General features: G+C 40.3%; 1 protein-coding gene across 2 annotated transcripts in view; it reads left to right on the forward strand.

Annotated features, from left to right (window-relative positions):
• Window positions 1-27,199, forward strand: part of PAK1 (p21 (RAC1) activated kinase 1) — a 156,363-nt gene that overhangs the window by 36,211 nt on the left and 92,953 nt on the right. The gene's annotated exons all lie outside the window — the stretch shown is intronic.

Here is a 27,199-nt window from a genome sequence, read left to right on the forward strand (position 1 = left end):
TTTTTAGAGATGAGAGTCTCACTGTTTTGCCAAGGCTGGTCTCAAACTCCTGGCCTCACACTATCCTGCCTCTGCTTCCTCAGTAGCTAGTATTATAGATGCAAGTCCCTGCATCTGACTATTTTTGTTCTCATGTATTCAAAAATTTAAGATAGATGCTAATTAAATTCTAAAAAATACCATTTTATAGCAGAGTAACAAAATCAGTACTGAAGAAATTTTTCAGATGATCTTGTGTAATATATTCATTTTATACTTGCAATTGGTACATTTTACACTTGGAACTGTTCAAGCTCAAGCTCAGAGTGAAGCAGTGAATGGTACGAAGTTACCCACTATCGATTAAGTTTATAATACCTGACTCTCTGATGACAGAGGTGTCTTAGACTAGTCTGGGTGACTGGGGCTGAGTTAAATATCGATACTAGGTTTCTAACTTTATGCTTTGAGAGCCATTAATTTGTGTGACCTGAGAAGCCAGTGGCTACCTTGAACTTAGGTACTGTTTAGTAGAGCCAATCTTACACCTTTCCACTCTCCTGAGAAATTTTCCCTGATATAGACCCAGAGACCTGATGGTTCTTGACAATTTAAGTTTCCTTGACAATTTAGTCCTCCTTCCCTCTCCATACATTAAAACAAACCAAGAAAAGAGAAGGCAAGTACAGTATAGTCATGATGTCTCTGAAAGTGAATGACCCATTGTACTGAGGTAGAGACATAGAAGGAGGGCAGGAGAAAGAATAGGACCAGAAAACTCCTGGGGTATTTTTTTTCTCTAGACGTCTGCTAAGGGTTATTCTTTCTGTAATTGTATGAAAAGAAAATTGTAGAATATTAGGGACTGAAACTTCCCTTTAGGGGCATCTAACACAGCTTTTACTCCATGTTTGAATTCTCTCTGCAAAGTTCCTGCCAGGTAGTTTTCCAGTATCTGCGTGTGTACTTCCATGTTGGCGAGCCCTGTACTTCTAGAAGCAGCCATTTTCTTGGTTAGATATTGTGGCTATCATTTTTTATTTTATATATACATCATTTTGGCTTTTAAAACTAGAAGTAGAAGCAGTCATTTTCTTGGTTAGATATTTTGGCTTTTTGGTTTTAAAAGCCAAAGCCCTAACTTTTAAAAGATAGGAGAGATAGCATGCTCCTCTATAGGGCTTCTAGTTTTAAAACTCGAAGCACTCATTTTCTTGGTTAGATATTTTGGCATTTTTGTTTAGTTTGGCTTAAAAGCCAAAGTCCTAACATTTAAAAGATAGAGGAGATAGCATGCTCTTCTATGGCTTTGAATCACTAGCCTCTCACATGAAACTGAAGCTCAGACAAATGAAATGATGTATATCAGACCATAGGGTGTGAATCTTCCACTCTGTCTCCAACTAAGAGGATCAGGCAAAACAGAGACCCAGGCGCTCAGTTCTAGTGCCTCAAATTCATCCTCATGTATTTGTGGGTGAGTGGTTTTTATTAAAATAATTTATGTTAGCCGGGCGCGGTGGCTCAAGCCTGTAATCTCAGCACTTTGGGAGGCCAAGGCGGGTGGATCACGAGGTCAAGAGATAGAGACCATCCTGGTCAACATGGTGAAACCCTGTCTCTACCAAAAATACAAAAAATTAGCTGGGCATGGTGGCGCGTGCCTGTAATCCCAGCCACTCAGGAGGCTGAGGCAGGAGAATCGCCTGAACCCAGGAGGCGGAGGTTGCAGTGAGCCGAGATCTCGCCATTGCACTCTAGCCTGGGTAACAAGAGCGAAACTCCGTCTCAAAACAAAAAAACAACAACAAAATAAAATAATTTGTTTTCATGGACTTGCAGAATGTAGTAAACTAGAAAGAAACTTACTGATCATATAGTCTATTTTCATCACTATTTTATAGATTAGTAACTGTGTTCCAGAGGTAAAGCCATCTGTCCAACATCATACATAGAGGTTCTGTGACCAAACTGAAGTTAGGACTGTGGTAGCAAGGCCTAGATGTCTTTCCATAAATAGCACTTTTAAAGAAGGTGTTGTCAAGCTCTTAAACTATGTATTTTTAAAATGCCTTGTGATCTGTGTACCTTGAGATCATCTATTGGGAGCAACAGCATTAGTTAAAATTACATATAGTTATCTGATATACATAATTTCATTTGTCTGAGCTTAAGTTTCATGTGAGAGGCTAGATTTAAGTCTAAAAATATCAAACTGTTCTTCAGCCTAACACGAGAAGGTAAAGTGCTCCATCCACAAACTTTATAGAGTACCTAAAGGAGCTCATTGTCTGCTTTGGTGGTAAGCCTTTGATACAATTTGGGTATGTGTCCTAGGCCCAAATCTCATGTCTAATTGTAATCCCTAATGTTGGAGGTGGGTCCTGGTGGGAGGTGGTTGGATCTTGGGAATGGATTTCTCATGAATGGTTTAGCACCATCCCCTTGGTGCTGATCTCATGACAGTGAGTGAATTCTCATGAGATCTGGTTGTTTAAAAGTGTATGGCACCTCTTGCACCCCTCTTTCTTGCTCCTGCTCTGGCTATGTGATGTGCCTATTTCCCCCTTTACCTTTTGCCATGATTGTAAGTGTCCTGGGGCCTCCCCAGAAGCCAAGCAGATGCCAGCATCATGCTTCCTGTACAGCCTGCAGAACCATGAGCTAATTAAATCTCTTTCCTTATAAATTACCCAATCTCAGGTATTTCTTTTTTTGTGGTTGTTTTTTGTATTTTTAGTAGATACGGGATTTCACCATGTTGGCCAGACTGGTCTCAAACTTCTGAGCTCAGGTGATGTGCATTTTTAAATTGGTTTATTTGTCTTTTTACTATTATTATAAGAGTTCTTTATATATCCTGGATACAAGTTTTCTATCAACGTATGTTTTGCAATATTTTCTCCTATTTTGGATTGTCATTTTACTTTCTTGATGCCATTATTTATAGCACAAAAGTTTTTATTTTTGATGTAGTCCTGTTTGTCTAGTTCTTTTGTTGTTTGTGCTTTGGTATTATGTCTAAGAAACCATTCAAGGTCATGAATATTTTCACCTATGTTTTCCTCTGCAAGTTTTACACTTTTAGCTCTTACAATTGAAGCTATGATCCATTTTGAGTTAGTTTTTCCATATGGTCTGAGGCAGCGGTCCACTTTCCTTCTTTTGCATGTGTATGTCCAGTTGTTTTAGCACCATTTGTTGAAAAGACTATTCTTTTTTCTTTGTATTGTCTTGGCACTCTTGTTGAAAAATAGTTGACCACAAACATAAACATTAATTTCTTGACTCTCAGTTCCATTTAATTAATCTGTATTACCATTCTTATGCCAGTACCATACTGTCTTGATTACTCTAGGTTTTTAATCAAGTTTTAAAATTGGGAAGTATTAGTCTTCTTTGTTCTTCTTTTTCAAGGTTGTACAGGTTTTAAACTTCTGGGGTTTTTTTAATGCTTTTATAAATGATTTTTTTTTTTTTTTGAGACGGAGTTTCACTCTTGTTACCCAGGCTGGAGTGCAATGGCGTGATCTCGGCTCACCGCAACCTCCGCCTCCTGGGTTCAGGCAATTCTCCTGCCTCAGCCTCCTGAGTAGCTGGGATTACAGGCACATGCCACCATGCCCAGCTAATTTTTTGTATTTTTAGTAGAGACGGGGTTTCACCATGTTGACCAGGATGGTCTCCATCTCTCGACCTCGTGATCCACCCGCCTCGGCCTCCCAAAGTGCTGGGATTACAAGCTTGAGCCACCGTGCCCGGCCTAAATGATTTTTTTATTTTCAGTTTTTGGATTGTTATTGCTGTGTATAGAAATACAGTTGGTTTTGTATCCTGCAACCTTGCTGAACTTTTAAAATAATTCCAACATTTTTTTAATATGGATTTCTTAGGATTTTCTATATACAAGATTATGTTATCTGTGAATATAAATAGTTTTACTTTTCTTTCTTTTTTTTTTTTTGAGATAGGGTCTCATTCTGCCACCTAGGTAGGAGTGCAGTGGTGCAATCATAGTTCGCTGCAGCCTTTATTTCTTGGGTTTAAGCCTTCCTTTATCCTCAGCCTCCTGAGTAGCTGGGATTACAGGTGTGTGCCACCACAACCAGCTAAACTGCTTTTTTTTCAGTGTAGGGGCTTTTACTTCTTTTTCTTTCTTTTCTCTTTTATTTTCTGTTCTTTATTTCTTCTTTTTTCCTGCCCAATTGCTCTGGCTAGAACCTTCAGTGCAGTGCTAAATAGAAATGGCAAGAATGGACAGCTGTGTCTTCTTCAGTTGTTTACCAGGTAAGTATGATGTTTAACTGTGGATTTTTCATAGATGCCTTTTTATCAGATTAAGGAAGTTGCCTTCTAGTCCTCATTTCTCGAGTATTTTTATTGTAAGAGGATATTACATTTTGTCAAATGCTTTTTCTGTGTCAACAGAGATAATCATATGGCTTTTTCTCTTTATTATGTTATTATGGGGTATTAATGAATTGTTTTTTTTGATATTAAAACAACCTTTCATATCTGGAATTATGTCTTACTACAGGTACTTGTTGAGCACCAACTGTTTAAGCATGTGGGAGTACACCGATAAGTAAGATGGGGCTATTCACTTTAATTGAGGAGAAAAAAAAAAACAACAACCCACACAGGCTTAAATTTTAGAGCACAAGTGTGGGATAAAGACCGTACCTTGTGTTAATGTGTGACAAACAGTTACCAAATGAACTTTAGAGTGACCTTATTTTAAGGCCATTCAGCAATTATAGGATTGGCATATTGATACTCTTTATGAGAAAAGTATATCCTTTCTCTTCTCCAGGTATCAGCTTCACCTTCTGTATGTGGGTAAGGTAGACTTCACCTTTCTAGTTATGACATGTGAAATTACTTGGCTCTTGTGGGGGCTTCCTTCACTTAGGTCCTTATGAAGAATGCCATTTTGATAATTTCAATTAGGTAGAAAGATGACTCTTCCTGTTCTGGTTCAGAGTGGGGAAAAGATGCTTTACTTCCTTAGTTGGACTTAATTGCACTTTCATCTCAGAGAAATGATTGCCTTCTCAGTCTACATTCTGGTGAAGGAGTAACTCTTAGGAAAGACATTTCCCTCAGCATCACATAACTCCTATGAGAGGAAAAGACCACTGAAGAGGGTATTAGGATATGTTTTTCAGGACTAAGCTGTATATTTAACTCATTGTTAAACATTGGGCAGTTCAATTCATTCTGTTTATACTTTGGTTGCCTTAATTATCAAATTAAAAAAAGAATAACACTTCTATTGCATAATCTCTCAGGGTTGATATGAGACATAAATTATATCCTAGATGCATACAAAGCTGTATGCATGGGTTATTTTCATTTATTTATTTATTTATTTATTTATTTATTTTGAGACGGAGTTTCGCTCTTGTTACCCAGGCTGGAATGCAATGGCGCGATCTCGGCTCACCGCAACCTCCGCCTCCTGGGTTCAAGCATTTCTCCTGCCTCAGCCTCCTGAGTGGCTGGGATTACAGGCACGTGCCACCATGCCCAGCTAATTTTTTTGTATTTTTAGTAGAGACGGGGTTTCACCATGTTGACCAGGATGGTCTTGATCTCTTGACCTCGTGTCCACCCGCCTCGACCTCCCAAAGTGCTGGGATTATAGGCTTGAGCCACCGCGCCCGGCCTTGCATGGGTTATTTTCAAAAGGTTGAGTTGCATAATGTAGCAGAAATGCAAATTATCATTGTAAATGTTGTAAAATAATGCAGATAATGTAGCAAACACTAGCAAAATGTTCCAAATAATGTAGCAAAAATGTTCTAAATAAAGCAGTGATCCTCAACCTTTTTGGCATCAGAGACTGGTTTCATGGAAGACAATTTTTCCATGGACTGAGCTTGGGGGGATGGTAATGGTTTCAGGATGATTCAAGTATATTACATTTATCATGGGATTCTCGTGAGGAATGCACAACCTAGATCCCTCTCATGCACAGTTCGCAGTAGGGTTTGCACTCCTATCAGACTCTAATGCTGCCGCTGATCTGACAGGAGGTGGAGCTCAGCTTTGCTTGCTATTCTCCTGCTGTGAGGGCCAGTTCCTAACAGACCATGGTATTGGTCCTGGCAGTTGGGGACCCCTGAAATAAATTACTATATTTTAGGCTCCTACTGTGTTTTTGGCACTTTTGATATGTACTTTAAAGATTCTTTTTCTAACACTTCACAACAATTATTTGTCCCCAATTAAGAGAGGAGGAATTCCAGTTCAGAGAGATTAAATAATCAGCCCAAGGGAAACAGTCAGGAATCAAAACTGAATCTAACTCCAGAGTCCATATTCTTTGTATTATATTTTGCTACCTTTTGGTAAAGAGATGTTTTTCTCTATTCCACTTGTTTTGGAAAGGTCTTGATAGTATCGGTCACATTGGTTCATTTTAAGAAAGGATGAAATTTGCTTCTGTTGACAGCCACAGCTTGTCCCCACTGTCTAAATAGTACTAGACTTTGGAGGAGACAGTAGGTCTGAGACTAATTTAGTCACTGGTTATTTGGACACTCATAGGACTGGGCCAAAATGGGAACAAGGACTCTTAGAATAACAGGGTCATTATCTCAGTATTGAAGGAACATCTGAGGTCATTAAACTTTGTTCTCATCAAATGAGGGAGTTTGGAATACGTTTTTCCTCACCAAAAACCTGATGTCCTTTAAACCTCGGCCTGACTTACTTGAAGGCTTGTTATCTTTTTTATTCTGTAACCCCCAATATTTAGTCACTACCAGACACGTAATCTTCTAATTCTTAGAAGAGTATTTTTCTTGGCACCACACAAGCTCTATATAGCAGGAAGGAAATATGAGGCTCAGAAAGAGTCTAGTCTCAGTCTTACCTTTAACTTCACTGTGTGACCCTGGAAAAATATCTTTCTTCTCTGTTCCCACTGCTGCTGCTGTATTCTAGATCTTCATCATCTGTTTGGTTTTTCATTAAAATAATTTTTTAAAAAATGATATAAAACTTAGTTTTTCTGGGCCATTTGAAAATGAGTTGCTGACATGACCCTCCATCAACCCCACATTATTTCCTATATATTAAGATGGTTGTGTAAGCACAATGCAACCATCAAAATCAGGAAATAAACACTGTTACATTACTATCATCTAAACCTCACACCCATTCAAGCTTTGCCAATTGTCCAACTGTCTTTTATAGCAAAAGAATATAGTTCAGAATCACATGTTACATGTAGAAGCTGTATCTTTTTAGTGTCCTTGGTCTTTCCTTAACTTTAATAATCTTGACACTTTTGAAGATTATAGGCCTATTATTTTGTATAATATCAGATATAGCAGGTGTTTTGTAGAATGTCATCACCAGTCTTACGTTATACATCTTTGGTAGTAAATATTACAGAACTGATGCTGTGTTCTTTTTATTGCATCTTTTTAGATGGTGATGGTTTTAGTTTGTCCCATGACTATTGATGTTCATTTCAGTGTCTTGCTTAAGATGGTGTCTACCAGCCTTCTCCACTGTGAAGTTACTCTTTTCTCTTTTATAATTAGTAAGTATTTTGTAGGCAATACTATGTAAATATCCCTTTCCTTGCCAAACTTTCAGTGTATTTAGTTATTTTTATCTGTATGGATTCATTTTATTTAATGGGTAATAATCTATTGCTAGCATTATTTGCTCTGGTGCTCAAATTCTCTCTGATTTGACCATAGGAGCCCCATTCGAGTTGGCCTCTGTCAACTTTTGATATGTCCCTATCATCCTTTGACCACTTCCTTGTTTTCTGGCTCAATAAGACATTTTAGGTTCATCTTGTACTTTCTCTATACCAGCTTTGGATTAAGCCATTTCACCAAGGAATCCTGTTGTGTTTTTTCAGTGTTAAATGGCACTTCGACTCCAAAATCTGGTTCCTAGATAATGCTTATTGTTATTGGCCCATTGCTGTTCCCAGGCCCTCTCATAGACATAATGAGGAAATGAGGTTCTGACATCCCCATCACAGGCCCTCCCCACTGTGTGGATGCCCTCTTTATCCTGCTTGGGCTTTAGTACCCTATACCAGGCTGCTCTTCCATGACAACTCTTTCTTAACTATGCTTGGCTTCTGACACACTACACCAGGGCACCCTTCTCACCTGATATGGATGCCCTCCTTGCTATACTCAGACTATGATATTCCACACCAGTCTACATCCCTGCCCCAAATGTGGATGTTCTTTTCACCCTGCTTGGGCTCTAATTCTCTTCACTAGATTACTTGTCTCTTTTTCCTCCCCTTCCTGATGGACTCACCCTGCTTAGGTCTGACCACATGTTGGGGTACTCTCATCATCTCTTAACTAGACTATTATAACACAAAATCCTCCTGATGTCCCTGTTTTCAATCTTCTTATACCTTTCACATTTCTGCTAGAGTGATCATTCTAAAATATAAGTCAAATATGTCACTGTGCTGCTTAAAACTTTGTGATAGTTCCCTTTTGCTTAGAGAATAAATTTCAAGTTCCTTGGGCTGGCATTAAAGAACCTCTGGTACTGGCCCAATGGTACCTTTCTGCCTCATTTCTTATTAATTCCTTGGTATACTGTGCACTCCAACTGTGGCCACTGGCTACTCCTTAGACATATCCCAGTGCATTTACTTCTCTGGCTTTTTGCCTTTATCCTCTACTCTGTCTGGCCTAGCCAACTCTCTTCACTATTTTGTAAAATCCCTCAGAGTCCTAGTTCAGATGTCTGCTATGGATGTCAGAGCCTGAATACAGTGAGGAAGATATCCGTAAGAGGAAAGAATTGCTTTGTGAAACCTCTCTGACCTCTATGGTTGTAAACGGTCTTCTTTTTTTCTACTTTGATGGAATATTAACTTCATTCTCCCTCTTTTCACAATAAGCTTTTTACATATCTGTTGCTTTTGATTCATTGGCTGCTCCTTGAATGCACTGAACACAGGGCAGTGTATCTAGTAGACACTCAGGGAGTGCTGATGGAACTTGTCAAGGGAATAAATTTTGAGTGGTAAAGTTACCACAACAGTGAATCTGTTGCTTACATTTGAAGTCCATTCACAGGTCCCACTGAGGTCTGAGAGGCTCTGACTATGAGAAAGGGTTTGAACTCTGGCATCATTGGGTCTAGATATCTGCCCTATGCCAGAGCTCTTTCTGAGAAAATGATACATTCACACTATTCTCCTCTTTAGTAAATTCCAAATATGTCCTTTAAAAAATTCTCTACACTTTCATCCTAAATAAGATAATTCCTACCTACAGGAATATGGGTATTTAAAGCTGCAAATAATAGCAGTGACATCATCCTACCAAGAAAACCTGCCTCAAATTGTCTGGTCAGCATTGTGACATGTGTCTCCTGAAAGCTTGTCTCTGCAAAGATACTCAGTCTGTCTCTGCAGAGACACTCTGAAGTGTCAGTAAAGAAGGGTTTTAGATTTTGTCAGTGACTTTGCAGTCTGCACTTTTTGGGGCTGTGTGGGAAGCATCACAGGCTAGGTTCCTTTAAGCATGTGGGGTTTCTGGAGAGAAAGAGAAAGATAGGAGGTTCCAACCCCACTTGCTCCAGCCATAGCAGCATCTTGAACCTCTCTTTTTCTGCTCATTCATTCTTCCAGACCTTTGTCCAGGTTTCTTTTTCTCTCCTGAGATTGAAGTGTCTGATTTCAAAGCCTAGTTTTTGTGTTTCATAATCATTGCACTGAATGGTTTAAAAAAAAAAAAAGATTGCTCATTTTGCTTTTCCTGTCAGGTTTTCAGTCTCATTAAAATAATTTCAAAATTGAGATCAGAACATTTTCTAGTAGACAGATTCAATTTGTGCCCCCACAGGGGTCGAATTACGGTGTACTTACCTACAAGCCTAACTATTATTTTGATTTGGCCTGAGATACAGTAGAATGTTCCCAATTTAAGATTAGCACTATTCCATCTGCCTAGTGCTAATTGAAACTGAGGAGGAAGGAAAGCTTTTATTCTATAATTGTTTGGAGAGCAGCATGGAAAACTCCTTAGAATGTGATGAACCTGAATTTTCTAATTCTAGCTCTGATATTTACTACGTTTATAAGCTTTGGAAAGTGTTAAGCTCTCTGTGTCCCAGTTTTCTTATCTGCAAAATAAGGGTAATAAAGCCAATTTTTTAAGGGCTATTATTAGGTAAATGATAAGCTTCTTGTAGGGTTGACTCTGGTTTTGACTTTGTCACCAACAGTGAGAGGCGGGAGTCATCAACCTAAGCATTGTCCCTGGCTTAGTGTATGCCAAAATTTCACACTAAAGCTACTTTTACTCCCATTATCTTATGTAACCTTTATAGTGTGATCAGAGAAAAAAAGATGGTGGTGTTGTTCCTGTTTGACAAATAAGGAAATTGATACTCAGAGAAGTGGCTTGACTGAAGACAGAGATCTCTGACTCCTAGTCTGAGACTCCTTTTGTTCTTAACCAGTCTTAGGAGAGGGCAGTGTGATAAAAAAGGCCTTCAACTGAAAGTCAAGAATGGGCATGGTGCAGTGGCTCAAGCCTGTAGTCCCAGCACTTTGGGAGGCTGAGATGGGAAAATCCCTTGAACCCAAGAGTATTTTTTCTTTTTCAGAAACAATGTGTTGCTCTGTCACTGAGGCTGGAGTGCAGTGATGTAATCATAGTTCATTGTAGTCTTGAACTCCTGGGCTCAAGCAATCCCCTTGCCTTAGACTGTCAAGTAGGATTATAGGCAGAAACCACTGCACTAAGAATATCTTGATTTTATGGTTTTAGCTAGGATAATTTGGGAAACCCACCTCAGTTTCTACTTTATTCAAACAGAAATATGAACTATTCTTAACACACTTTGGCAAACAATTATCGAGCATTTACTGTTCCTTACACTGTGCTAGGCCTGTTCCTTCCCTCAAGCTGCTTATACTTCACTAAGGATAACAGACAAATAGTTTAAGTGAAGAGTATAACAAATGTATGTGTGGCAGAAGATAATGGTGGCTGTGGTGGGAGTGGTCCAGGAGGGAGCCACAGAGATAGCTGTGTGGCTGGGCCTTGCTTCTGAGGAGAAATCTCAAAGGAGGATATGTAAGAATTAAGTTGGATAATGGGTATGAATGTGCTTTATTAGTTGCCACACAAATGTAACTCTTTACAACTGTCAATTCTTACAGAAGTTGCCTCTTTTCTAGAAACCTTGGCTGACTTAGTACACCATAGCTGAAGTCTAAACTTAATTAAAGTGAGAAGAAAGATTTTAGTAGCAAGAAAGATTGGGATTTCATTAAAAAAGAAAAGCAAAAACCTGTGTCTAAAGTTTTTGGAGTCCAGGAGTCCTTAAAATGGGGTATGTGTGCCTATTAAAATTGTCTTCTACTTTGATGACACAGTGGACCTCAGCTACTTTTGAGTTTATAAAGGACTTATTTATTATCACTTTTAAAAAAAACCCCACTTCTGCAGCTGCAGCATATTAGATATTTGAAACAGCCTTGCAAACAAGTACGTTTCCTATCCAGGAGGATAAAATGAATCAGGACAAGACAAAGAGAAATTGGGCAGCTGAGCCAAAAGATATGTCATGTTTTTATTTTTTTAGATTTGTTTCGGTTCAGTAGACATAATTATTGAGAGCTTTCTATGTGTTAGGCTTTGTATGAACTACTGAGAGAACAGAGATGAATGAAGCTTTTCATAAACAAAGGGACATATAGTCTGGCTGGAGATACAAGACACCTTAAAGGTGGAGGACCTACTCCATTGGGTGAGGACTGCATCAGAGATGGCAAGTTAGAAGAGATGACACCTGAAGATGAAGAGTTTTGGAGGAAATAAAAGGGGATAACAGGAGATAATTGTCTTCAGTGCAGTGGTAATAGCTTGAACAAGGGATTTAAATAGTACCTGGTACTTAAGGTGCCAACATATAAGAGAAAAATTCCTCAGAATTTAATGCTGGCGTGTAGTCACTGATAAGACTTTGTGTTGTCCCCTTTTTGAAGAGATGGTGAGAACGTTTTTAGTTTGTTAGTGTTAGTTGTAAGATTTTAGAGTGGAACATTTGTTTTTACTGTACAGTATTTTGTGTTCCCCATTTTATAAGTTTCATTAGGGGCAAAGATGCAATCCCCTAAAGGAGCTAATTTAGGTACTTAATTCCCAAGCTTCCTTGCTTCTGGGGCATAGGCAGTGACCTAGGTTTCACCAATCTGATAGGCCCAGACCACACTTGGATTTAGCACTTAAAGACATGAAAGAGAAAGTAATGGGAAACTTTTTTTTTTGATGTCAGAGGCAGTAGCATCCCCTGCAAGGTTGGGTTCCTGGCATTGAAGTGGCATTGGTGCTTGTGGTTGCTGCACTGAGGTTAAATTCTTGATCCAGACGTGACAGTGGTACCCATTCTGGCATCTAATGATCGGAAGTAGCTGCAGTGGTTTCCTCATTGGACTAGTTCTGTGGTGTCCTTTGTGCTTTATTTTGGAAGTTTAGCCTTAAGCCTATTTTAACAACCTTCACCAAATTTTGTGAGCCACCCAATATTCTTTCAGTAAATTGATTTTCACCAGATTCAGATTGTAAATTGATTTTCACCAGACTCAGAGTCAGGTGCTTACATCCAAGAATGCTTTCGAGTCAGAGGTCATCAGACTACAGCCTCTGGGGCAAATCTGGCCCCATTGCCTGTTTTTGTAAATAAAGTTTTGTTGAAACACAGCTACACATGTTTAATTACATATTGTCAGTGGCTGCTTTTGTGCTACAAAGGCAGAGTTGAATTTTTGAGACAGATGATAGGGCCTTCAAAGCTAAGATAGAGATAGCTGTGGGGCTGGGCCTTGCTTCTGAGCAAGGCCTTTGACTCTACTTTTTGCCTGTCAGCCTCACAAGCATCCATCAGCAAATTCTATCAACTATTTGGCTTTTTGCAGAATTTTACAACCCTTACCATTTGAACTTTTGCAGAATTTACCATTTGGCCTTTTGCAGAGTTTTCCAACCCTTACTTTAATAAAGGTTGTCCCTTAACAACACTAAAATGTTTCCTTCATGAGACAATGAGTGTTAATTAGTTTGAGTTTTATTTTATTTTTTTTTTGAGACGGAGTTTCGCTCTTGTTGCCCAGGCTGGAGTGCAATGGCGCGATCTCGGCTCACCGCAACCTCCGCCTCCTGGGTTCAGGCAATTCTCTTGCCTCAGCCTCCTGAGTAGCTGGGATTACAGGCACGCGCCACCACGCCCAGCTAATTTTTTGTATTTTTAGTAGAGACGGGGTTTCACCATGTTGACCAGGATGGTCTCGATCTCTTGACCTTGTGATCCACCCTCCTCAGCCTCCCAAAGTGCTGGGATTACAGGCTTGAGCCACCGCGCCCGGCTAGTTTGAGTTTTATCCTTTTATTTTTTTATTTTTTATTTTGGCTTCCAGGATGCTCAGAGCAAAATTTGGTCATGAATTACAAAGTATGGACTGCTGATACTGTGTTGTAATTTTCTCCTACCTGTATTCCATTGATGATTACTATTGTCCTAAGGGATATATGTTTGTGTGTGTGTATATACATGTATATTTATATTTGTAAGCACCTTGAAAGCCATTTTTGTAGTAGACAGGTTTTACTGTGTGGTTTTTTTTTTTTTTTTTTTTTTTTTGGGGAACTTGGAGTGATTGTATACCTTATTGGGAATATATCAAATTGTGAAGAATATTCTCAGTCTTCCTTTCATATCTACTTAGTATTGTCTTAATTTGCTCAGATCTTTTTCATTCTCATGCTAATAAGAGGAATTTATGTTTAGAGACCAGTGGCTAATAAGGAATTAATGTTTCAGACTAGTAAGAAGCATCTTTTCCTTGATTCTCTAGTATGCTTCTTGTTTGTATCAGTTAGAAATATTTTCAGCTAGGCCGGGCGCAGTGGCTCAAGCCTGTAATCCCAGCACTTTGGGAGGCCGAGGTGGGTGGATCACGAGGTCAAGAGATCGAGACCCTCCTGGTCAACATGGTGAAACCCCGTCTCTACTAAAAATACAAAAACTTAGCTGGGCATGGTGGCGCGTGCCTGTAATCCCAGCTACTCAGGAGGCTGAGGCAGGAGAATTGCCTGAACCCAGGAGGTGGAGGTTGCGGTGAGCCGGGATCGGGCCATTGCACTCCAGTCTGGGTAACAAGAGCGAAACTCTGCCTCAAAAAAAAAAAAATATATATATATATATATATTTTCAGCTATAAGCAGTAGAAAACCTAACAGTGATTTAAATATAAGATTTAATTTTCCTCACTTGACAAGGAGGGTGGAGACTTTTTGCTTGTACAGGATGGGATAAAATACCATTTAGAACCCAGGCTCTTTCTGTTTTTCTACTCTGCGAACGTTTTCCACTTTGTCACTCTGCCAAACTTCGAGTGTGTGCCTTCCACTCTTATACTTACGACCTCAAGGTTAGGAGGCTACTGCAGCTCCAGAAAGAATTTTTGAGAAAGGAAGGGTCGGGCTGGGCGTGGGGATCACAGAATTAGCACTCTACCTGTGTCCTATATTATAATTAAAGCAACCATTTTCCCAGAATTCTTAGGAACTTACTTTCCTGGATAAAGTTAGGGTTGGCAGAATTGGCATGGATAAAGGGATGAATGGATGTTGGTTAGGCATTTGAAAGTCATTTGACTTTAGTGATTTTTTCTTTTTTTTTAAAGACAGAGTCTCGCTCTGTAGCCCAGGCTAGAGTGCAATGGTGTGATCTTGCCTCACTGCAACCTCCGCCTCCCAGGTTCAAGTGAATTCTCCTTGCCTCAGCCTCCTGAGATTATAGGTGCCCGCCACCATGCCTGACTAATTTTTGTATTTTTAGTAGAGACAGGGTTTCATTATGTGTGCTGGGTGGACTCAAACTCCTGACCTCAGGTGATTGACCCGCCTCAGCCTCCCCAAAGTGCTGGGATTACAGGCATGAGCTACCGTGCCCTGCCTTTAGTTACTTTTTAATATGGATTTAAAAAATGTATTTGTACTCTGTGTGATTTTATAAAAATGTGTGCTGGTGCCTGTGTTTTATTGGAGCAGCCTTATTTTGGGCTGGAGATACAGTAGTAAATGAGGAGACACATTACTTTTCCAGTCTAGAGGTAAAAAGAAATACTATCAAATATTTTCAGTAAATTGAGTAGGTGTTTGAGAAGACTTCTCTAAGGGCCATGTTTAGGAGTCATTAAATCTGTTTGAGTGATTATAGGAAGCCTTTGTAGAAGTGGTGACAGTTAAGCTGGGTCCTAAAGGATAGGCCAAAGGGAAAACTTAAGGGGTTATGCAGTAACTTACTGCTGTATCTTCCCTGCTGAAGGGTTGACTGTCAACGTTAATACCTCAGAGATTGTCCATTTTATTTTTAGATACCTCTGATTATTATAATGTTCTTAAAGATTTCTCAATTTCTTCCTCCCTCCCACTTTGTCTGTTTTTGGTTGGGAAGGCAAAAGGTGATTTGTATGACATGATGAGAAGAGAACTCTTGGATAGTTACTTTAGGCCACTCTAAGACTGCATCCGCATTCCTTTGGGATTCTCTGTAGTTTTTTTCCAACTGGTCTTTGCAGCTCCATTTATTCCTTCCTTCCTTCATTCCGCCATTACTTGTCTATCACCTACTGTGTGCAAGGCATAGTTCTGAGGTCTGGAGATGAAGACAAAGTCTTTGCCCTTGTGGAGCATTTGTTCCATTGGAGGGAGCCAGCAAATAAGCAAATCAATGTCAGTTGATAATAAGTGCCAGGATACAAATAAAGCAGGATAAGGTGGAATAAAAAGTGCTGATAGAGAGTAGAGGGGGATTTTAAAATCATTTTATAAAGAATGATTAGAGAAGAATTCTCTGATGAAGTGATCTTTCAGCAGAGACTTGAAGGCAGGCAGGGAATAAGTCATGTGGATATCTGAGGGGAAATGTATTTTCAGGCATAGTTACCGTAAGGTACAAAGGCCTGGAGGTAAGAGTATATGTAGGCTGTTGGAGAAAGCTTTGGTGCCTGGAGCAGAGTGAGTGAAGTGGGGAGAAGTCAGAGATAAGGTCAATGAAGTAGCAGGGAAAGATAAGGGGAAGAGGTAGAGGAAGGTAAGATCATATAAGGCCTTGTAGGTCTTTGTAAGGACTTTGCCTTTTATGTTGAGATTGGGGAAGCCACTGGAAGAGTTTAATCAGAAGCGAGTGATGTGATCTGAGACATATTTTAAATGGATCACTCTGGGAGGCAAGAATGGATCAGTTAAGAAGGATGTTGAAATAGTCTAGGTCAGAGTTTCCCCAATAGTGGTGGTGTTGACATTTTGGGCAGGATAATTCCTTGTCGTGAGGGGCTATACTCTGCATTCTAGTATGTTTAATAATATTGCTGGCTCCCACTTACTAAATGCCAGTAGCACTTACCCAGTTGTTTTAATACAAAATTTCTCTAGACATTGCCAAATATCCCCTGGGGAGCAGAGCAAATCTACACTCCCCTCCCCAATTCTTCTTCCCCCTATTGAGATCCACTGTTGTATACCAAAGTTGCTGATGGTTTGGACCAAGGTGATAACAGTAAATGTGATGAGAAATGGTTGGACTGTAGAACTGTTTTGAAGGTGGAGTTGATAGAATTTGCTGGTGGATGCTTGTGGGGCTGATAGGCAAAAAGTTGGCTTGACAACTGAAAGAATAGGATTGCCATTTATTGAGGGGTTGGGGGAGGAAACACCTAAAGGAGGAACAGATTTTGGACCTGTTAAGTCTGACAATCAGCGGCACAGCTTTGTCTCCTATTGTCTTTAAAAATGCTTTTCTTTTTGAGGGGAAGAACTAGATCTTGTCATCTTTGCATCCATGGTGATTGGCATTCTGTCTGACATGTAGAATATATTCAATAAATGGTGAATGAATGATGAGATTATTTACTATTTCCAAGAAGGACCAAGTTATTTATTATTTTTTAAACAGCTCATACTTTTTTTCTCCTTTGGCCCTTTGTTTTTGTGATTCACTCAAGGGAAATTTCAATATCTCTGTGAAAATGTTACTCTTTCTTCCATACCAATCAAAATACTGCCTCTTCCCTGAAACTTTTCCAAGTTCTGCAGATATAATTAATGTCTCCCTTCTCTGCACTTCTTTGTCTTGTTTGAAATTCAAGTATACTTTGACTTATGACTGGTGGCTTTGTGACTGACTACCACTAAATAAATTTATTAATATCTTTTTTCATTTCCATCTTTCTTTTGCTTCTTTACTTAGAGTATATTTGTAAGCTACTATTATTATTTATTTCATACTCCACCTCATGTCTAGATCTAAGGTGCTCTAGATCATCATTACTGAAAGTACATTCCAGAGAAAGTGACCTTAACAGGTAACTGGCCTTACTATCTAATTACTACAAGAAAATATGGCATCTCAGATGTTTTATTTATTTATTTATTTATATTTTATTGCATTTTAGGTTTTGGGGTACATGTGAAGAACATGCAAGATTGTTGCATAGGTACATAGATGGCAATGTGGTTTGCTACCTTCCTCCCTGTCACCTATATCTGGCATTTCTCCCCATGTTATCCCTCCCCAACTCCCTACACCTGCTGTCCTTCCCCTAGTTCCCCACCACAGACCCCAGTATGTGATGCTCTGTTTCCTGTGTCCATGTGTTCTCATTATTCAACACCCGCCTATGAGTGAGAACATGCAGTGTTTGATTTTCTGTTGTGTCAGTTTACTGAGAATGATGGTTTCCAGGTTTGTCCATGTCCCTATAAAGGACACGAACTCATCGTTTTTAATGGCTGCATAGTATTCGATGGTGTATATGTGCCACATTTTCCCTGTCCAGTCTATTATCGATGGGCATTTGGGTTGGTTCCAAGTCTTTGCTGTTGTAAACAGTGCTGCAGTGAACATTTGTGTGCATATGTCCTTATAATAGAATGATTTATAATCCTCTGGATATATACCCAGTAATGGAATTGCTGGGTCAAATGGAATTTCTATATCTAGGTCCTTGAGGAATCGCCACACTGTCTTCCACAATGGTTAAACTAATTTATATTCCCACCAACACTGTAAAAGTGTTCCTATGTCTCCACATCCTCTCCAGCATCTGTTGTCTCCAGATTTTTTAATAATCGCCATTCTAACTGGCGTGAGATGGTATCTCAATGTAGTTTTGATTTGCATTTCTCTAATGACCAGTGATGATGAGCATTTTCTCATATATTTGTTGGCCTCATATATATCTTCTTTTGTAAAGTGTCTGTTCATATCCTTCGCCCACTTTTGAATGGGCTTGTTTGTTTTTTTCTTGTAAATCTGTTTTAGTTCTTTGTAGATTCTGGATATTAGCCCTTTGTCAGATGCGTAGATTACAAAAAAAGTTTCCCATTCTGTTGGTTGCCAATTCACTCCAATGATTGCTTCTTTTGCTGTGCAGAAGCTCTGCAGTTTAATTAGGTCCCATTTGTCTATTTTGGCTTTTGTTGCCAATGCTTTTGGTGTTTTAGTTATGAAGTCCTTGCCTATGCCTATGTCCTGAATGGTTTGGCCTAGATTTTCTTCTAGGGTTTTTATGGTGTTAGGTCTTATGTTTAAGTCATTAATCTATCTGGAGTTAATTTTAGGGTAAGGTGTCAGGAAGGGGTCAGTTTCTGCTTTCTGCACATGGCTAGCCAGTTTTCCCAACATCATTTATTAAACAGGGAATCCTTTCTCCATTGCTTGTTTTTGTGAGGTTTGTCAAAGATCAGATGGTTGTAGATGTGTGGTATTGCCTTCGAGGCCTCTGTTCTCTTCCACTGGTCTATATCTCTGTTTTGGTACCAGTACCATGCTGTTTTGATAACCGTAGCCTTGTAATATAGTTTGAAGTCAGGTAGCGTGATGCCTCCAGCTTTATTCTTTTTGCTTAGAGTTGACTTGGATATGTGGGCTCTCTTTTGGTTCCATATGAAGTTTAAGGTGTTTTTTTCCAGTTCTGTGAAGAAGGTCATTGTTAGCTTGATGGGGGATAGGGTTTAATTTGTAAATTACATTGGGCAGTATGTTCATTTGCACCATATTGATTCTACCTAACCATGAGCATGGAATGTTTCTCCATCTGTTTGTGTCCTCTCTTATTCCATCGAGCAGTGGTTTGCAGTTCTCCTTGAAGAGGTTCTTTACGTTTTTTGGGTGTTTTCATCCTTTTTGTGCTAGCTTCTTCCCATCTTTGTGGATTTGTTTCCCTGTGATCTTTGTAGTTGTTGACTTTCAGATTGGGTCTCTGAGTGAACGTACAGTTTGTTGATGATGAAGTTATTCTTTCTGTTTCTTAGTTGTACTTCTAACAGTCTGGCCCCTCTGCTGTGGGACTGCTGAGGTCCACTCCAGGCCCTGCATGCCTGAGAATCACCTGCAGTGGCTGCAGAACAGTAAGGGTTGCTGCCAGTTTCTTCTTCTGCTATCTTTGTCCCAGAAGGATACCTGCCAGATGTCAGTCTGAGCTCTCCTTTATGAGGTGACTCTTAGTATATATGGGGGTCAGGGAGCTGCTTGATGACACAGTCTGTCCTTTATAGGAGCTCAAGTGCTGAGCTGTGGGCTCCATTGTTCCATTCAGAGCTGTTGGACAGGTACGTTTAAGTCTGCTGCAGCAGAACTCACAACCACCTTTTTTTCCCAGGCGCTCTGTCTTGGGAAGGTAGGGCTTTATTTATAAGTTTCTGTCCTGCTGCTGCCTTCTTTCAGGGATGCTCTGCCCGGTGAGGAGGCAGCCTAGTCACAGTCTGCCAGCAGAGGCATTGCTGAGCTGCTGTGGGCTCCGCCCAGGTGCCGTGGGAACTTCTCTGCAGTCCTGTTTGCAGAGGTATAGTTAGAACTGCCTTGGCAATGGCAGCCTGCCTCTGTAATGGCAGATTCTCTCTGTAATGGCGGACTGCCTTGGCAATGGCAGGCTGCCTTGGTAATGGCGGACTGCTTTGGCAATGGCAGACCACTTCAGCAATGGCGGACTACCTTGGTAGTGGTGGACTGCCTAGGTAATGGCGGATACCCCTCCCCCACTGAGCTAGACCATCTCAAGTTCAGCTCTTCTTGCTGTGAAACTCTCAATCCGGAGCGTTTCAGATTGCTGGTCTTTGTGGGGTTGGGACCGGCCGAGCCTGATCACCTGGCTCCCTGCCTCAGACCCCTTTTTTTTTTTTTTTTTTTTTTTTTTTTTCAGTTAAACAGGTGACTCTGTTTTCCAGGCATTCCAGTCACCAGTTGAAATGATGCCCAGATTTGTGTGAGTTCTTGTGCGGAGACCCACCGCACCAGCTGAAACAACCGCGCTGAAGACTTGAGGCGCTTTTTTGCCCAGGAATCTCCTGGCCTGGCTCCTTGTTTCATTCCGCTTTTTTAGTTGAATGGGCAACTCTTGTCTCCCAGGCGTTCCAGTTGCCAGTTTAAATGGTGCCCGGATTTCCATGAGATTTTGTGTGGAGACCCGCTGCACTGGCTGAAATAGCCACGCTGGAGACTTGTGGTGCTTTTCTGCCCAGGAATCTGCTGGCCTGGCTCCCCGTTTCAGTCCCCTTTTTATCTGTTGAATGGGTGACTCTGTCTCCCAGGCGCTCCAGTCACCAGCTGAAATGGTGCCTGGACCTGTGTAAGTTTTTGTGTGGAGACCCGCCGTGTCAGCTGAAACAGCCACGCTGGAGACCCATGACGCTCCTCTGCATGGGAATCTCCTGGTCTGTGGGCAATAAAAATCTGTCTGGAAATGCGGCTACCACTCTCCTTCCATGCTCTTGCTGGCAGCTGCAATCCAGAGCTGCTCCTACTTGGCCATCTTGGATACCTCTCAGATGTTGTTTTAAATCCAACATCATCACTGTTGACTGATGATGATCATTCCTTGTACATTTAACTGGTTGTGTTGGGAAATTTATAATTTTCATTTAGTACATATATTGTTTTAAAAGTTATTTGTTGTTGCAAAAGAACCCAATAAAAACAATCATTTTCAAACCTTTTAGGCACTTCAGTGACACTAGCATCAGTTGTAAGCCATAAGATTGAAAGCTGTAGTCTCTAAACAAAACCAAATTTTTGAATTAATATTGATCATTAGATTTTACAATAGAGTTAGCAGGAGTTGCAAACTCATATGCCTACAGAGGAGAGAGAAATGACTTAAAAAGGCCTGGTTAGGCTTAAGATGACTACAGAGACATAACATTGCTGGCCAACGTCCATGGGTTATAAGAATAATTTGTTAATTATTTACTTTGAAAACCAGAGGACTATTTAAATGAAAGGAGTTATTGTACTTAAAACATGTTAACTGCTAACTTGTGTAACTTCAGCAAGTCATTTGAGATCTCCAGTATTTAATTTCTTTGAATGTACAGCATCATCTCTAAAGTTGCTTTTACCTCATTTGATTCTGTCAGTAATAAATAAAACTGCTGGCATCTTACCAAGATGCCTCAATTTCATAAGTATTGTGTTTCATCAGAGGGAACTAAACTTAGCCAAGTTTCCTATAGCAGCACCCACCATTGAAAGAGAGAGAGACAGTGTATGAGCCAGCTAGTTAACCAAACCAGCATTTGGTTTTTAGGAACTGAAATCTGAAATAGAAGATGTCTGAATTTGATCCTTCCTGCTGAAGATAGTAGTGGTTTTGCCTAATACTGTTCATAGATGTTTTGTTGCTTCATCTACCTGATCTCATTTATTTTGTTCAGTCATTTTTCTAGTGCAGCACTTTTTAGTTTTATATTTGCCAACTTCCCCTGTTAGTGGTGATTTCCTGGAGACATAGGCCATTTCTAGGTCATCTTTAATCCTCAAAATCTGGAACAGGCAAGAGCACATGATAGATATTTGAAAAATCTTTTAAGAGATGGCATACCTATTAGCTTTGTAGGTGGCAAAAACTGAAAGAGAAAACTAATATTTAGATGGTAGAGAGTGAACTCTCTGAAATGATGGGCTGAAGCCAGCAAGATAAAATTTAAGAGGAAGACAGTGAAGTTCTGCATTTTAACTCTCAAAGAAATGGCAACATATGGGCAGACTGGAAGAGACTTAGCATGATGCTATTCTTATGAAAATGGTGCTTTTGGCTGCCGAAGCTCAATGTCAGCCAAAGGCATTGCAGTGGATAAAAATCTAATGCAACTTTGGACTGAATTCTTGGAGGTATTAAGTACAGTTAAAGGAGGTGATAGTTCCACTATGTTTTACAGGAGGCAGACTGCACTCAAGAGTATCATGTTCCCCTCGGTACCAGGCAATAAGAGGATCATTGCAAACAGGGCTCTATTTAGTAGAGGGTGCTCTAGATCATCACTACTGAAAGTATAGTGTGAACTGTTCCCAGGCTACAATGAGGTAAGCATAGAAATTGAGATTACTAGACAAATCTAGCAGTTTGTCAGGGTAATTTTATGTCTAATGAATCTAATAAAAAGGAAGATGAGCTTTATCTTGTATGTCTTTGTTTCTTTCTCTTTTTTCCTTGATACTTTTTTTCTTTTTTCTTTTAATAGACTTTATTTTTTAGAGCAATTTTAGGTTTATAGAAAAATTGTGTAGAAAATGCAGAATTGGGCCAGGCGCAGTGGCTCACTCCTGTAATCCCAGCACTTTGGGAGGCCGAGGCGGGCGGGTCACGAGGTCAAGAGATCGAGATCATCCAGGCCAACACGCTGAAACCCCGTCTCTACTAAAAATACAAAAAATAGTGGGGCATGGTGGCATGTGCCTGTGGTCCCAGCTACTCAGGAGGCTGAAGCGGAAGAATTGCTTGAACCCAGGAGGCAGAGGTTGCAGTGAGCTGAGATTGCACCACTGCACTCCAGCCTGGTGATAGAGCAAGAGTCTGTCTCAAAAAAAAGAAAGAAAAAAATGCAGAATTGGCTGGGCACAGTGGCTCATGCCTGTAAACCCAGCACTTCGGGAGGCTGAGGTGGGTAAATCATCTGAGGTCAGGAGTTTGAGACCAGTCTGGCCAACATGGTGAAACCCTGTCTCTACTAAAAGAACAAAAAGTTAGCCAGGTGTGATGGCATGTGCCTGTAATCCCAGCTACTCAGAGGCCAAGGCACAAGCATTGTGTGAACCTGGGAGGCAGAAGTTGCAGCGAGCCGAGATTTGTGCTATTGCACTTCTGCCTTGGCAACAAGAGTGAAACTCTGTCTTAAAAAAATGAAAAGAAAATGCAGAATCTCTGTTTCCCCATTTCCTCTATTATCACCATCTCATTAATGTACAGTTGATGAACCAATATTGATACATTATTATTGACTAAAGTACATAGTTTACATTAGGGCTTACTCTTTGTGTTGTGTAGTTCTATAGGTTTTGACAAATCCATAGTATTGTGTATCCACCATTATAGTATCATGTAGAATAGTTTTATACCCTAAAAATGCCCTGTGCTTCACCTATTTTTTTTTTTGAGACGGAGTTGGGCTCTTGTTAGCCAGGCTGGTGTGCAATGGTGCAATCTCGGCTCACCACAACCTCTGCCTCCTGGGTTCAGGCAATTCTCCTGCCTCAGCCTCCTGAGTAGCTGGGATTACAGGCATGTGCCACCATGCCCAGCTAATTTTTTGTATTTTTAGTAGAGACGGGGTTTCACCATGTTGACCAGGATGGTCTCGATCTCTCGACCTCGTGATCCACCCGCCTCGGCCTCCCAAAGTGCTGGGATTACAGGCTTGAGCTATCGCGCCTGGCGCTTCACCTATTTATTCCTTAACCACTAACCCCAGCCTTTCAAATCCCTAGCAGCCACACCTTTTTACTGTTTCTATAGTTTTGCCTTTTTCCGAATATCATGTAGTTGGAATTAGCCTTTTCAGACTGGCTTCTTTTACTTAGTAATCTACATTTCAGGTTCTTCCATGTCTTTTTGTGGGTTGATAGTTCATTTCTTTTTTTACTGAATAATACTCCATTGTATAACATACCACAGTTTATTCATTAAATCTTGAAGGACATCTCGGTCACTTCCAGTTTTTAGCAATTCTGAATAAAACTGCAGTAAACATTCACGAGCAGCTTTTTGTGTGAACATAGTTTTCAACTAATTTGGGTAAATACCTAGGAATGCTATAATAAGCACACAATATGATGTTTTAGTCAGTAATGGACTACATATATGATATAGCCATCATCACATATTAATGCAACACATTACTCATGTTTGTGGAGATGCTGGTGTAAACAAACCTACTGTGCTCCCACTCATATAAAAGTATAGAACACATAATTATATATAGTATATTCTGCTTGATAATGATGATAAATGACTGTGTTGCTGGTTTATATATTTGCTGTGCTTTTTTTTTTTTTTTTTTTTTTTAAGAAAGAAAGAAAGTAAAAAAGAATGAAAGAAGAAAGAGGAAGAGAAAGAGGGAGAGAGAACGGGAGTCTTGCTTTATTGCCCAGGCTAGAATGCAGTCTAAAAATGGGTATTTAAAAACCTTTTTTATGCCAATAATTGTGCTTAACAATGGAGACAGGAAGGAATAAGGGAGGAAAATAACAAACAAGCAGCCAACCAATATTTCATATAAACCTGTGAAATGCTATGCAGTTACTGAGGGGTGATTTACTTCCAATTATGTAGTCACTTTTAGAGTAGGTGTGATGTGGTACTGAGAAGAATGTATGTTTTGTGGATTTGCGGTGGAGAGTTCTGTAAGTGTTTATTAACTTTACTTGTTCCAGGTCTCAGTTCAAGTCTGGGATACTCTTGTTAGTTTTCTGTCTCGTTGATCTGTCTATTATTGACAATGTGATGTTAAAGTCTCCCACTATTATTGTGTGGGAGTCTAAGTCTCTTTATAAGTCTTATGTCTCTGGGTGCTCCTGTATTGGGTGCGTATATGTTTAGGATCATTAGCTCTTCTTGTTGCATTGATCCGTTTACCATTATGTAATGTCCTTCTTTGCTTCTTTTGATCTTTGTTGCTTTAAAGTCTATTTTATCAGAGGCGAGAATTGCAACTCCTGCTTTTTAGTTTTATTTTTTTGCTCTCCTTTTGGTTGGTAAATCTTCCTCCATCCCTTTATTTTGAGCCTTTGTGTATCCTTGCATGTGAGATGGGTCTGGAAGCAGCATACTGAATGGAGTTTGGCTTTTTATCCAATTTGCCTGTCTGTGTCTTTTGATTGGGGCATTTAGTCGATTTAAATTTAGGATTAATATTAATATATGTGAGTTTAATACTGCTATTTAATGCAAGCTGCCCATTAGTTGATGTAGATTCTTCATTATGTTGATGCTCTTTACCTTTTGGTATATTTTTGGAATGGCTGATACTGGTTGTTCCTTTCTATGTGTAGTGTTTCTTTCGGAAGCTCTTGTAAAGCAGGCCTGGTGGTGATGAAATCTCTGAGTACTTGCTTGTTCACAAAAGATTTTATTTTTCCTTCACTTATGAAGCTTAGTTTGGCTGGATATGAAACTCTGGGCTGAAAGTTCTTTTCTTTAAGGATGTTGAATATTGGCCCCCACTCTCTTCTGGCTTGTAGGGTTTCTGCTGACGGATCTGCTGTGAGTCTGATAGGCTTCCCTTTGTGGGTAACCCTACCTTTTTCTCTGGCTGCCCTTAGCATTTTCTCTTTCATTTCAACCCTGGTGAATCTGATGATTATGTGCCTTGGGGTTGCTCTTCTTGAGGAATATCTTTGTGGTGTTCTCTGTATTACCTGGGGTTGAATATTGTCCTGTCTTGCTAGGTTGGGAAAGTTTTCCTGAATAATATCCTGAAGAGTATTTTCCAGCTTGGATTCATTCTCTCTGTCACATTCAGGCACACCTATCAAACATAGATTAGGTCTTTTCACATAGTCCCATATTTCTTGGAGACTTTGCTCATTCCGTTTTATGCATTTTTCTCTAGTCTTGTCTTCTCGTTTTACTTCATTGAGTTGGTCTTCAACCTCTGAGGTCCTTTCTTCTGCTTGGTCAGTTTGACTGTTAAAACTTGTGCATGCTTCACAAAGTTCTCATACTGTGTTTTTCAGCTCCATTAATTAACTTATATTCCTCTCTACATTGTCCTCATTAGCATTTTGTCAAACCTTTTTTCAGGTTCTTAGTTTCTTTGCATTGGGTTAGAATATGTTCTTTTAGCTCACAGAAGTTTCTTATTATCCACTTTCTGAAGCCTGATTCTGACGATTCATCACACTCATTCTCCATCAGGCCTTGTTCCCTCTGTTGCTGATGAGGAGCTGCAATCCCCTGAAGGATGGGAGGCATTCTGATTTCTGATGTTTTCAGCCTTTTTGCGCTGGTTTCTTCCCATCTTTGTGGATTTATCCACCTGTCTTCTTTGTAATTGCTGACTTTCAGATTGGGTCTCGGAGTGGGTCTCTTTGTTTTCCTTTGGCGGATGCCCCTCCCTGACAGAGCTGGACCTTCCTGGGTTCAGCTGTGCTTGCTGTGAAACTCTCAACCGTCAGCATTTCCAATTGCTGTTTTTTTGTGGGGCTGGGACCAGCCGAGCCTGATCACTTGGCTCCCCGCCTTGGAGCCCCCTTTTTTTCTTTTCCTGATTGAACGGTGATTCTCTCCCAGGTGCCCCAGTCGCCTGCCAAAAAGGCACCGGGATCTATGCAATTTCCCATGTGGCGACCATGCCAGCTGAAACAGCTGCGCTGAGATTTGTGGTGTTTTTCTGCCCGGGAATCTCCTGGTCTGGCTCCCTGCTTCAGTCCCCTTTTCAATCAGCTGAATGGGCGACTCTGCCTTCCCAGAGCTCCAAACGCCAACCAAAAGGGCACCTAGTCCCACATACTCTGCACTGAGAACCGCCGCGCCGGGACACTGGCAGAACAGCCGCGCCAGCCAAAAGAGTCACGCTGGCAACCTGTGGGGCTACTCCGCTGGGAATCTCCTGGTCCTTAGACAACAAAAATTCATCTGAAAGCCTGGCGTCCACTCGTTCTCTGTGCTTTCACTGGGAGCTACAATCCTGAGCTGCTGCTAAACAGCCATCTTGGATCTCTCTCCTTGCTGTGCTTTTTGTTGTTATTTTACAGTATATTCCTACTTACTAAAAAAAGTTAACTATAAAACAGCTTCAGGCAGGTCCTTTGGAAGGTCTTTCAGAGGAAGTTTTTGTTATCATAAGAGGTGACAGCTCCGTGCATGTTACTGCCCCTAAAGAGCTTCCAGTGGGACAAGATATGGAGGTGGAAGACACTAATATTG

The sequence above is a fragment of the Saimiri boliviensis genome, chromosome 6 (genome assembly GCF_048565385.1).
Source record: "Saimiri boliviensis isolate mSaiBol1 chromosome 6, mSaiBol1.pri, whole genome shotgun sequence".
Classification (NCBI taxonomy): domain Eukaryota; kingdom Metazoa; phylum Chordata; class Mammalia; order Primates; family Cebidae; genus Saimiri; species Saimiri boliviensis.